Source organism: Bactrocera dorsalis, chromosome 2, assembly GCF_023373825.1.
Source record: "Bactrocera dorsalis isolate Fly_Bdor chromosome 2, ASM2337382v1, whole genome shotgun sequence".
Lineage (NCBI taxonomy): Eukaryota > Metazoa > Arthropoda > Insecta > Diptera > Tephritidae > Bactrocera > Bactrocera dorsalis.
In genome coordinates, this window is record NC_064304.1 from 86,765,864 (window position 1) to 86,779,799 (window position 13,936).

General features: G+C 35.3%; 1 protein-coding gene across 13 annotated transcripts in view; it reads right to left on the reverse strand.

Annotated features, from left to right (window-relative positions):
* The window catches only part of LOC105223317 (microtubule-associated protein Jupiter), a 202,801-nt gene that overhangs the window by 35,051 nt on the left and 153,814 nt on the right, over positions 1-13,936 (reverse strand). The window lies entirely within an intron of this gene.

Below are 13,936 nucleotides of genomic sequence, written 5' to 3' on the forward strand. Positions count from 1 at the left end.
TCAGCCTGTATGGTAGGTATATGCTCTAATGGACCGATATCGGCGTTTCCTACAAATAAGTACCATTTTTGGGAGAAAATTAGATAACATATAGACGAACAGACGGGCATGGCTGAATCAAATCAGCTTGATACGCCGACGACGTTTCCTTTTGAGGCGACGTTTCCGACTTTGAAGCAAACTTCATATAGCGCATTCAAGGCATTCTTCTTTCTGTTGTTGTTCTAATTTATTGTTGCTTCTACTCCGTCGATTACATGATTGAAATGCTTTATTAACACAGTTTCCCAGCCAAAGGCAAAAAAAAGTTAAACATGTTGTTATTGTTATTTTTGTATGATGATGATAATGGTGATGAGTATAACGATGACGTGCTTGCATACAAATACTCGCTAAAAATTGAAAAGCCGGTGCATTTATGAAATATTGGACTGCCGAGAGGGTGAATGGCAGCTTGCTGATTGCTTGCTATCTACATTATTAGCGAGTTATGTTTTAGTTGCTATTAAGTGCATATGTGTAAGTGCATTGTGTTCTTATTTTACAGTTACTATTTTTGTTACAGTTGTTTGTGTGGAAATTATGCATTTGTGTTTACAACGACAATGCCAGCGCACTTTTGCATGTGCCGCAGCAGTTTAGCTTCAGCAGCGAAAAAACGCGCTCAAATTCATCAGTTGTGCATTGTTGATGGTGAGAAAAATTGTTCGTACATAAGCAAAGTAAATGGCGGAATCAAAAATGTTAATTATGGTCGTAAAAATTTCAGCGCAGTTGCGATGCAATGGTGCAAGAAAATTTTAATTAGCAGCGCATTAAGTTTAAAGTAGCGTTTGTTTGAAGCTTTCGAGTTGTTTATAGGAAATTTCGCATAAATTTTATGAATTTTTGTGACGAAAAGTATTGCTTAAAAGTTCAAAGCGCTAAAGTGAAGCGAAAAATATGTGTAATAAGTTTCTGAAAGCGACCTAAAAAATAGTTTTACATCTCATCCATAACATGAAGAGTCTCTAGGTTCATATTATTTAATAATTTAATATTTAATAATATTTTAATGTTTGAAAAGCTTAAAACCAGACCATTTGCGAAGGATGTTCAAAGTAAATTAACAGATGTTGTAGAGCAATGTTCTCAATTCATTGGGAGTAGATTTCGAATGTGATATTCAAAAAGTTGATATTAGTTGAGCGCAAAACTTATTTGCAATTATTGTTTTTTAAATTTATTTTTAATTTTATTGAAAAAAATTGATTTCTGATAAAAAATTAAATATTTTTTCAAACTTCTTACTATTCCAAGGATACATATTTTACAGCGATCTTGTTATTCAAAAGAAAATATTCAAAACCCGTCCAGAACGCGAACATGTTTTTCTCGAAAATACATCTTTTAAACCGACAATGTGTGTTTTCGATGAGTTTTCACCGACAACTATCAATACGGGGATTCTCTTGCTCTTGCAAGATGACACAAAATGCAAAAATCCTTTACCGAAATATGCAAGGCCAAGGGAGCACCCATTGCAGAATCTAGAGATATATGACGGCACGAAAATAAACATGGGTTTTGGTCTGACATATTTTACAGCCATTGCAAATAAATTTTTGCGTGTGTTTGTTGTGCCGTTGCACCAAGAAGAAAGTTCTGCAATTGGTGCACCGTGCAAGGGTTTTGCAAGAACAAGAGAATCTCCTTAACAGTGAGCAGCTGTATTTGTATATGGAATGTAAACAAATATCAAGTGACAATTTAGGGCCGACAAAATATGTCTTCCAAAAACATCGATTAAACTAGAGCAGGCACTGATTATAATGAGTGGAATGTAAGTTTTCAAGTAGTTTTCAGCGAAAACTGTGTTTTCGTTTTGATTTTACATGGACGAAAACACAAGTTTTCGTGCGAAAGCCAGTTTTTCCCACGAAAACATGTTTTCAATGTCGGTCCGAACATAGTAATACATATACCTACAAATTAACATTCAATTTGGTTTTTGATTTTAAATTAGCCAGTCTGCTGGAATCCTGGATGCCGTTTGTCTATCTTTTCTTTCATGTTGTCTGATTTGAATGAAAATTTCACAGTTTGTTACCAACTATCTATACATTACTTTCCCAAAGTATTAGGATTCTATCTGCATTAGTTTTTTGTCCAGAAATACCCAAAGTTGATGAATGTTGAGAACATCAAAATTAGCAAAAAATTTACTCAAAAGTCAAATCATTGATACAATAAAACAACTATTGAAATTCAACTTTGTTATTATTTTTCATTTATAATATGTATCAAAGAAAAAATTTGCATCAAAATCCATTGTAAAAATAATGCACAAAAAATTTTGTGGAACAACATAATTTGGACGTCAAAATTTCAAGGTTCTTCAAATTCAAAGTGGTGCATCTTTTTAGCGCTGTCTACCGCTGTCGACATACATATACCGAATTAAAGCCTGAAGTCTCAGCTAAACGATAAAAAAAAATTCAGCTGCCCCAAATTGCCCCCCTTGAAAAAAACAATGTCAGAATGTCACGAAGATGTAAAAAAGTTGCTAAAAGAGACTTAATAAAAGAGAATTTAGTTGTATGGGAGGTGGGCGTAAAAGTGGGCGGATATTATTGAAATTTAACACCAACATATATAATGTCATAAAAATGCTATGTACCAAAAATCAGTGCTGTAGGTCAAAAATTAAGTTTCACCTTATATGGGAGGTGGGCGTAAAATAAAATTTTTTAAAAAAATTTTTTCATTTTTTTCTTGATTGGAATCCAAAACAATGATGTACCAAATGTCATTGTCCTGCGACAACTCCTTATATTTTTAGCCGCAGTATGCACTAGCAGAAACCTATGTGCGACGTTTGTCTATCTTTTCCTTCAAAAATCTCGCAATTAACAAAATATTTTTACTTAAAAAATTTCCAAAATAAGAGCTAATATATAGTAAAAATTTGAAAGCTGTGTTTTTCAGCTTCACTATAAAAAAAATAATCCGAAAAAAATCTAACAAAAAACGGCTGTCACATGGGATAACCGGCTTAAGCTTTTAGGATAATATTCTAAAAATTTTATAGAATTAAATAAGACAATAAAAAAATCGATTTTTTGAAGAAGGGTAACCCACCTTAAAGCATTTTAAGAACTCGAATAATTTTTTAAAAGGAAAACGCAGTAATACTACTCTGCCATATTTTTTAAAATATACTATGAGTTGAGAAAAATTTATGAGATTCTATGGTATATTTGCGCAATAAGAATAATGTTCATTAACTTCTATCCATTATACTTGAAATGTTTTGAAATGTTAAGAAATAAAATATTAATAACTAAAGATTTCGAAGATTAAAATAAAATAAAAATCCTAAATCATTTCCTTTGAAAACTCGTAAAAAACAACTCTCATTACCGGAAATGAAAGAAAAGCGTAAAATTACGATTAGTTACGTTCGCGCACAGTCAGATGGATAAGTCAGCATGTGGCAGAACTGTCAACTAGCATCTATCGCTTCACACCTCCATTGTACGTATTATATGCCAGCGATAGACATAGGTGAGTCTACAGTAAGCGCGTCAACAAGAATATTGCATAGCATTAACAGGAGTTGACATTTGACGTTCGCAAATCGCTTTGCTGACATTTTTGTCAGACACGTGAGTGTTCCAAACAGATTTACGAAGCAAAATAAAACCATATGATATGCTGTATTTCTTAAGCAGGAAGTGACTGACTTTCACTGAAATGTCACAAAAATAAGAATGGCTTTATGTAGCAATACATGTATGTATTTGTAGAAAATATAAATCGAACATAACAACTGTGGGAAAAAATGTTCAAACAATAAAGCAGTCAAAATAAGATATGAATAATACAAATAGGTTTACTTGTGGGCTTTTGTAAAAATATAAGCTTATGTTTCTTATATATATGTGTGTATGTGAATAATATAAAATCCTTCATATACTAAATACCTAAAATAATTACAAACCGTCTTTCATAACCTCAAATGAAGTTAGCTCTGGAGCTAACAAAATTCTCAACCTTTTCACACCGCCATTGTGAACTCGCAATTAGTGTAATACAATTCACTTGTGAAATTATACACCGTCTAAGACCAAAAAAGTGGAAACCTCAGTGCGAAGTAAATTTCTCTTCATTTTGTTTTTTCATTTAAGGCGAGATAATTGTAAGCTAAATTTCTATAATTTTGTAAATGTGAGCTTTAACGGCAGTCAACTGTTTTTTACTTGAAAGCAACCAGCATTAAAGCCATTTAAAAGCATTACTATGTAATCGGTGTTTGCTCTAAATTCGCTTGCTCGCGAAACAGGAAGACAATTTTTACTACACGTCTCACAAAACAAATGGAAAAGAGCACTGTATGTATATATGAATATATAACTGTAAAGCGCAAATTATGTACATATGTATGTATGCATGTAAGAACAACTTAAGCGCATGGAACACTGTGGGAGTTTGACTTATTTTCACCACAGTCTACAACTTAATCTACGTCGCCTCCGACTGCAAGCTCCACCATTCCAGCGGCGACTTGCAAATTAGTGTCGGCTGTGAGGAAAATAAATTTGTGCCAGTAAATTTCCGCGTTGCTAAAAAATCTCAGCGCAGAATTTTGTTGCATGCGAAGAGTGGGGAAGCAAAAATATAAGAGCAACTATATAGCGAATAGACAAATTATGGGAATTATCCACATTTATGTACGGGTATGCACGATCATAATGAGGACTGAGTGTATGTATTCCAGAAAACTATTTTGCTTGGAATGCTTTTTACTGGTTCAGTTAACGGAAATCGCATTCCTACTTGTGTGTGTGTATGAATATAAACAAATTTATATGTATATAATAATAATGTATTTTGTTCTTATTTACTGTTGTGAAAGCTTTATGAAGCTCGATTAGAGAGATGTTTTTGAAAAGAACTAAATATGCAAGAACGGATTTCTACATTAGTTACAATGTAACTGATCATACTCCCATCAGTGCCGAGTTGATTCTCGAAACTAAAAAATAAGTTTATGGTTTCCCCACCTTTCGTTGAGATCAACCAAGAATAAAATCTCTATAATAAAAGCAATTAGCCAAAGTTTTCCCGAAAGTTGAACCTAGAAAAATTACTGATCACACTCCCATTATGATCAAGTTCATTCAATAATTTTAAAAATAAGCTTATGTTTTCCCCAGCTTTCGTCGAGATCAACCAAGAATAAAAGCTTTATAATAAAAATTAATTAGCCAGTTTTCCCGAGCTTTCGTCAAGATCAACCAAGAGTAAAAGCTTTATTATACAAATTAATTAATCAGAGTTCTCCCGAGCTTTAGTAAAGTTAAACCAAGAAGAAGGCTCTATAATAGTGTCGGAGAATAATATTGTGAATCTTTTTAGAGGGCCTTTTTTATTAGACAATCAGATCAGATCAGATCAGACAATTTTAATTATATGTAGTTCACCTAGAACTACAGAAATCAGAATACCAAGATCCTCAAACTTCACGGGCTCGCTTGACATTTCACTTAGAAAAGGTCTAGCCTCAGAAAAGCTTTAAAGCTCTTTTGTTTACATGCGTCTTATATTTGGAAAAATGAACGTCAATGACCTTGGTAAACACCGGAAAACAAGGACAGCAGAATCAAATGAAAAATTAAAGAACACATTTGCTGGTTTCTGGTGAAGTAAAAATGTCTACCAGCCGCAGCGTAGGATTAAAATCATGTAGAAGTGTCACCAAATTCTAGTGCCATTGCAGTTGATAGTTCACACGGAGAATTAAGTACTGCAATTCAAATGGATCTTTTTCAAGTGAAAATATCATAACAAAAAGTAAAATCTTAATTCTGCGACGGTTTTCAGAAAGCGACCAAGAACGCAGAGTTTATATTGAGAAAGAAACAAATCTACTCGACTCGCATCATGGCTTAAGTTTATGCCACATACTATATCACAACTTTAGTTAAAATAGTTCATAAATCTACCTCCTAAACTGAATCCTCACTGTGAATACAGCCTGAGCTAACTAGTTGTCCTATGAAGTAAAGAAAGTTCTTATATACACTGAGTTGAAGCTTTCTACGAGCCATATTGAGGCAATCTCACGCTCAACTGCTTGACCCAACCGAGTCTAATTCATTCCGAAACTTTCACTCGAAGCAATTAACAAAATTAGAAATTAGCATTCTTCAGCATCATTGGGTCACCAGCGACATATACTATACATATATTATACTTAATTAGAAAACCGAAGACATGTATGACTATCATAGCCAAGTAATCCACCACGAAAAGTAATTATTACAAAAATGTGATAAAAATAATAAATGCAGGAGTAGTAAGCAATCAAAATGCAATGGTAATAAGTCAGCGCAGTGGAAATAAACGTTGTGCTGTGGCGTTAGCAATGTCAGCCACAACTACGACCACCGACTACCACATGGCACCTAGTACTATTTTTTTCTTTTTCAACAACACAACCAAAAATGCTTGACAACTTCATTTAAAGCCGAATTTAGACACCGCCAACCAAGTATTTGAGTTGTCGCTACTTGATTCGAGTAAACAGCGATGACTCCAGCACAAAATGATTGTCGCCAATCAAAAAACTATTGCTGACTATTGTCTGCCACAAATGGCTCCTACATGGTTAGGTAGCGCGCCTGAAATTTACTACTGCCTTCTTGTCGCCAACTTCAGACATTGTAAATTTCGCCAACTCACATTCGGTTCAATGCCAAAAACGAAGGCGGCAGTAATACCAACTGCCAGCTGGGCAAACAGATAAATGTCCACACTGTCAGCTGGATGTACGTATGTACTCCTCCATACCTGTACATAAATAGTAACCCAATAAGCAGTTAGGTTTGAGTTAAATTTGAAGGTTAGGTAGAGTGCATATCTGACGATGATAAAGTTCTTCAATTCAAAAGATTAATATGTGCAACCTCTGAGACATAATCAAAAAACCGGGAACCGTTAGTTGAACTTCTTTTTTATACAAAATTTTGAAATTTTTCTAGGCAGATTTTACAATAATCGTTGTAGGACTCCTAATAAAGCGCTTATGTTAATCCATTTGGATTTTTTTCAATAGTCAGCATGTACGGCCCATGTTCCATTCAAGTTAAGGATTGTTTACATCGAGGCTCAGCTATATCCATAACAAGTTTGTCTATTATAAATCTACAAATAACCTGAAGTATATATATCTTTTTCTCTCTCTTTTATCGGAGTCTAATTATGGGGTGGTGCCCGTCCTGGCTAGTTTATCTGCTTCACAGTTACCAAGAATATCAGTGTGTTCTAGAACCCATTGTGGTTTATGGCAAAAAAAAAATAGGTTGTTAGATTCACTCTCTGCTTCAATCATGTGCTTCTCAAATTTACAGCGGGGATCTTTAATAACGCAGTAACTGAATTATCAGGCAACATGTCTACTTGAGAAGATTATTGTGCTCAATGGATACTTAAATTTGGTTCCGGACTTGGGAAAAGATGGTTTGCAATAATACATAAAATAAATCACTTTAATTATTTATATTAACTTTGAGAACGATCTAGAATATATCGGGTTTAGGAAGATGTAACGATAGACAATCTCAGAAATTTAAAAAAAAAAACATGAGAAAATAACGATTCGATTTGAAAAACGAACGAAGACTGATTTGTGTCCAAGAACTACACATCTCTACAAAATCGATCGAATATATTTTCCATTGCTTGCTGGGAAACTTTCTCGCACACAAACGCTATATATTGAGGGTATTGCAGACACTCATTGTACGAACGAGTAGCTTGCTTTGAAGGGGCGTGTCGTCTATCAGCGGTGGCGTTGACGACAATTTGTCTTCTTCGTTAACCCGAAATGGTCAATACAATGTGGCGCTGCTGCTCTTACACTCCACTCCGTGAAGATAGCAACTCACATGCCAGCTAAAGAGTAGCGGCGAAAGAGGCATCAAAAAAGTCTTCCCCTTGTTGTTGCGCGCCGATGTGCAATATCTACTCCAATCTTATAGCATCATCATTGCTCGCATATGCAATTGTTAAAGGAGTATACTACCCAATTGCATTTTCCACCAATTGACGTAGGCGCGTTTGCTGCAATGTGGTTTTTCACTTCTTTAAATTCCGCTACAAATGTAGCAATGCAACCGGGTGGGTATCGTAGACGATGGCACACATGCTACACTATATATTACATACATACATACATGTGTAGACGTAGGATATATGGACTGTAATTCGCGAATCCTACCAGTCCGCCATCAGCAGTGTGAGGCCTGTTTTAGGTGGGTAGGCGGTAGGTGTTCACTGCCATTGCCGCTGGAGTCGCCACCGCTGTGTGCTGCTGCCACTTCTACAGCCATTGTGATTGCCGGTGTGATTATATGCGGCGAATGTGAGCTTTATTGTGTGAGCGTAGCTAAAATGGTAATGGCTCCGTGTGGTAAGTGTTGCTTTTTTTCGCTTTATGATGATGTTGGAGCATGCCTGGCATTTGATGTATTTCACTGTGGCATGTAATGAAGTTGTGAAGCATGCCCAGTTGGCATTTTTTTGCTCCTACACAGCGTAGCTGCAAGTATGAGTGGTATTTTCACAACTCACATGTACTTTTTGCACATAACATAGCATAGCACATAACATAGCATAGCTCAACATAACACAGCATAGTTCACTTCTGCCAGCCATAAGGCTTGTGGAACAACGTTTGATTAATTGCCATTGATTTGCGCAGCAGCCACAATGAGGCACATATGTATGTATGTATATATACAACAACAGCAAAAACAACACTAAAGACAACACCAGCTATGAGTTGAAAAATGTGAAGGTATGAAAATTTCGCTGCAAGCTAAAATGGTCTAAAACAAAGGATGCATGAGCACAAGTGAGGAAAATAGCAACATTCAAAAGCCATATACAGTGAAAAAAATTCAGAAATTATAAAAAGAAGAAACAAAAAACCGTTGGATAGAAAGAAATTTTTCATTGATGAAGTTGCTTTTATATCCAGCAGCGATCAGCGTTCGGTTGCGCGGCAGCAAGCGCAACAGCTGCTGCTTTAAATATTTGTTGCGGCTATTTGCGCTCACCTTGCACCTACTATGGCTGACATATGCATATATAAGAGTATGGATGTGTGTAGTTTAGTACACAATTTATTGCACCTAATGAATTCCGCGCTGATTGCCAAGCAACTGATGGCTTGATTTAGCTTATGGCTTATGTCTTACCTTTTTTGTTGCTTTTACTTCAAAAATTTAATTTACAATTTTGTTGTTTTAATTTTTTAGCGATTTTTATGCCTGTGCATTTCACTTTTCCACTTCATCATATACATATTTCTCCCCCATTTGTTGCCTCACATTTCATATATGCATCCATCTGTAGCTTATTGATTGCTCCTCTGACGTAGTTAGTATGCAAATATTTGGCAATCATCTATCAATTTATCAAGTTGTTTGACTGAATGAGCTATTGCACTCTATAATATTGTCTAACAGCATAATTTAATATTGCCCGCGGCCTTTACTCAGCAATTTATGGGTAAATTAAGTTAACAAGCTTTATGAATGGGTAAATGCAACAACAAGCATATATTATTGCTGGGTGGTCGAATAGACTTAATGATTTGTTTGATGTGAAGGTAAAGCTCATGTATCAGAAAAACACAAATTGGCAGTTTTAGTTTTAGGCGCTGCATTAAATCAATTGGAGAGTATGCGAGTAGATATCCGGCATTTTGGGCGTCTCCAAATGTTTTGACAGCAAATTTTATTTTTTGTCTACTTTGAAGGGTAGGGATATATGTATTTGCCATTCGGGGATTTTTATGGAAAGTTGGATATGGAAGTTGAAAAATGCCTCAGAAAATATGATACTTGTAGTTGTTTGTATATTTCACGGTTGTTGTTCGTTTTTCTGTTGTAAAAAACATAGACGACTCTGCGGATAGTGTTAAGAAGCTACAGAAAGGACAGTCTATTGGCTGAACATATATAGCTTCGGATTTGTTTCAGGATTCGGCTTGGACGAACGCTCTCGGCATCTTCACAAGGTCAATACGCTATAACTAACTAAGCTATTCCCGATTGAGGTTTTTAATGACATGCTGATGTGCGCTTATGATCTCAGTACTCTGTAAATCTTTCAACTGTTTTAGAAAGGATTCCTTCCGTTTAAAATGCAAGTGCTGTTCTCTTTTTCTTTTAGCTGATTCAACATTTACTACTCCATATGTTTTCTAATTGCCCTTTATATTCTAGTTCCCAGACTATCGACCATCGATCTAATATCCTTAGTGGGAGATTTTTTTGCAAAACAAGAAAAAAGCTAAGCAGATCAGATTATTCATGGAATATATTAAAAAAATTGAGTCTAAGTAGTCTTACTATATATAGGTACGAATATCCAGCATTAGAACAATCTTAGAAACTATTTAGAAATTTTCAATGGCGTTACACCAACAATTTTTGTCTTGAATATGGTAGATATCGCGAATGTTTTTCTAAATTGGAATCCAATTGGATAATATCTAACGGGTGATTCAAGTAGAGGTTCTGTAAAGAATGTATTTCTCGTTCTTCGTTCAACTTGTTGTCAACATAATCGGCCTACTGAGCATACTATTTGTAACTCCATCGCCCATCTTGAGACCCAGTATTTATTATTAGATAACATTCGAACGTATATACCATGTTCAGCAAGTTGAGGAGTGTACATGAAGATCGTGGATAGTCGATTCAGCAACTCGAAATGTCGTATGAAATGACGTCGCGCATTTTACGTAGAGATCTTAAATTGAAAGCGTACAAAACGCAGCTGGTGCATGCACTAAAGCCGCTTGACCTTCATCATTGCTTCTCTCTATGGGCTCTTGAAAAGTTCCAAGAATATCCGATATTTTCTGGTTCCTTGGGTATGTAAACAAGCAAAATTGCCGCATTTGGGACGAAAAGTTATGCCGTCATGGCGGCCATTATCGCACCATGATATGCCTGAAATTGAAGCTCGTGATCTCGGCGATATTTGGTTCAACAAGATGGCGCCACTTCCCATACATCGCATCAATCGATGGATTTATTGATATAATAACTTCGATGAGCAGATAATTTCACGTTTTGGGCCGGTCGATGGGCCACCATGATCGTGTGATATCACATCGTCAGATCTTTTACTGTAAGGATATGTGAAACCTAAAGTCCATGCGGACTATTCCGCTTCGATTCAATAAATTTGAAGTTTCTGTGTTTTTTCTTTAAAAAAATAGGGAACCTCGAAATGGATCACCCGCGGCCATCATTAATGATTAAAAATGAGAGATATCAACTTTAGATATTGCAACAATCTGACGATCTTAAATGAATTGAGCTGTTCACATAAATTATAACCGTTAAATGAGCAGATTCAAATCTTTTATGAAATTGACAATTTGAGTGATACTTAATCAGGAGCACATTTTTCGCAATTTTGTCAATATTTTACTTCAATACTTTCAAATAGTGTTTTATATCGAACTCTTTAAGAATAACTGAGAAACTTACCTGTAAAAAATAAAGAAAAATTAATTAGAATATTTAGTAGAAAATTATAGTATTTCTATTTGAACATTTGATAAGTTAAGAATATATGAACAAAAAACATCATTCAAAAACTAATATTTTAAATAATTATTCTAGGGCAACTGCGCCCATTAATATGATATATATTGATTTTCTCGTAGACGCGATCTCTACCTTAAAAAATACTTATATATGTATATTTATAGATTATGCTTCCACATGGGACGAGAAAAAGAGGGAAAACGTATAAAATAACTGAGGTTAGAGATTTTCATTTTTAATAAAGAATAGTTCCTTTGATGAATTTTAATTAAAACCGTTATTTTTTATAATTTATAAAACTTTTTATTTATTATTGACAAAAATAAAACAACAATTTCTAAAATTTAGCTAAAAAAGTGTATCGGAACTTGTGAAAATATGGAAATAACTGCTTCACATTAGCTTCATCATTAGGCGTGCTTATGCGTGTAATTGTATTTCTTTCACCCCAAATAAGTTCGATATCAGCAAACTAGCATTACTCACTTTGAGAGTGAACAATTTAACTATCACTTTGCCACACTCGTTTTAACTGTCATTAAGTACGTGCCCGATCGCCCAGTTGACTAGGCACAGCCGGACGGTCTAGCAGTACATATTCATTGTTCACTTAAAGTTGTTGTATGTATGTATGTGCTTTTGCAGCCACCTGTCATGGGATATTGCACCGTGAGTTGTCAACCTCTGACACATGCCATACAATTCAATTACTTAATGAGAAATCGACTAATCAGTTGGCGTTGTTTTCGATTTTGTTTTGGGGACTATTGCCAGAGCAACATCCCAAAACACTGAACACACCAAATGGAATCATGCTTGACAGATGGCGGGAAGTGTATACATAGACATCTATTTATATGTGTTTATATGTGTATCGGGTGTATAGACACCGTTACACACGAGCGTACAAGTGAAAGTACGATACGGTTAAGACAATAAGCGAAAAGGGGCGATGATTTGCTAGTGAACCAAAAACAAAAAAAAAAAGATGAATAAAAAAATGTTGCATGCAACACATATAGCAGCGATGCTTTGTGTAACAAAAACTTAATGAAATGTGAAAAATCACCAAAAGCACTTGTTGTTGTTGATGCCTGGCCCCTTTCATTACACAAAGCCAAAAGAAAAATTGTATTATTTTTGGTAGTTTTGACTTTATTTTCGGCTTTTATTATTTTCATTTCCATTTTTTTGTTATTGACATTGGTCTGTTGGTCCGACTGTTTGTTTGGAAAATCCAAATGTGGCCATAAATACTATTTACCGACTGCTGCTGGTGGCAAGCGGCATCATGACACCGCGCAAATGGAATGGAACGGAACTGTTGCAATGCGCGTGCGCCGTCGAAACAATCGCGCAGGAACGAAAGTTTTTAGTCGAAAGAAAGGTAGCCACAACAACAACAATATCAGCTAGACAATGGGCACCAACAGAAGCTATAATTTCGAGGCACACATGTGTGGCTAAATGCTATTCCCAAATGTGCGCATGTGTGTATGCGTTTGTAGCGTGTTGTTTTTTGAGGGAAAGGTCTAAATGGCCAGCCACCAAGCGGCCGGGCAGTCAATTCTAAATGTGAAAACGAAATAAAAATAATAAATACAATAGCGATTGCAATCGCCAGTAAATGTATGACCCAGAGTCAAGTTGGTGCTACTCCAGCAATAACTGTTAAATCAGCAATATCAATTACTGTTGCTTCTGAAATACATATATGTATATGTACATATGTACTATATGAAAGTAAGTAGTGGCACGCCGCATTTAATTGTGTGTAACATTCACTCAGGTGTAGCACATAAAATGGAGTAGCAAGCAGATAATATGTGTGTTTAGGGCAAAATGCCAAAGTAAATACAATATAAATATATGAGTGTACGTATTTCTATATGAAAGTATCAAAAAACTATTTATAGGCATTTAAAGCGCAAAAGGAAACGGAAATAGGTTTTCGCGCTTCACTAAAGCCATCACATCGGCCACCGATTCGAGAACAGCAACAAGTGGAACTCTTTCCAGAACGTTTTTGAAATGATGCAGCTACTTATTATCGTCACATTAGTCATTAGAACTAATAAAATAGGATTATTATTTGTGTTCGGGTCACCGAACTTACAAGAAATAGGTGGGAGCGAAAACAACAATAGTTAGAGGAAGCTGCATATACATACTATGTGTATATATGCAAGGCAACGATATAAAATTCTATAGTTTTAATGTTCAGAACTCAAGTCATTGTAGTGTTGCATCTTATATTTTCAAAATCTGTTCTGTTGTGAACTAGAATTTTGGGACAAAAGTCACTTCTTTCATAAGCTGTC